The sequence below is a fragment of the Taurulus bubalis genome, assembly GCF_910589615.1.
Source record: "Taurulus bubalis genome assembly, chromosome: 15".
Lineage (NCBI taxonomy): Eukaryota > Metazoa > Chordata > Actinopteri > Perciformes > Cottidae > Taurulus > Taurulus bubalis.
In genome coordinates, this window is record NC_136603.1 from 9,865,780 (window position 1) to 9,866,530 (window position 751).

A 751-nucleotide genomic window follows, 5' to 3' on the forward strand; every position below is an offset into this window, starting at 1 on the left:
AACCCCTCTGTAGGTAGGAAAGGCTCCTTCAACGCAAACAAAAAGTGATTATACACAAATGAAATACAGTAATGGATATTATATTCCATTTCTGCTAATAGATCCCCCGAAATGATACACACCCGCCCTTTCAAATCCCCTGGTACAGCTTGAGCACTTTCAACCTGATGGATGTAATTTGCATCTGAAATTGCACTCCTTTTCTATGAAGTCCATACAGAGCACCTCAACATCAAACATGCGTCATTTGAATTAGCTGAACTTACTGGACCCTTCATTGAGATTGCATACTTTTATGTCTGAAAATATGCAGGTAATCTTCTTTGGTCTCAAATGTAGTTAAGCACAATATTTATTAGATTAATCCTCATCCTGTCATGTGAAAGTGACAACAGAGAATTTAGATCCAACTACAGCTCCAGCCTGCGGACCATTGTTTTGTTTTCCTGATCAGCTTAGGAACTAATACAAGCTAGCTGCTCTGGTTGAATATGAAAATTAGCAGTGAGGTGCTGAGGGCTCATCTTTGCAATGAGTTTGTTTTGGAGAGCAATTACAACTAATTAACTGCAGCATTAAGACCATGCCGGTGCCACCATCAACCTCGGAGGGTTATGTAAGACAGAGGGTTATTCAGTTCGTAATGATCAATATAGTGAACCCCAACAAGAACTCATTACATTACTGCTCAATCATAAAATATTGGGACACGAAAGTGCTCTGGTGCTGCGTGTCCTGACATTTAAATTAC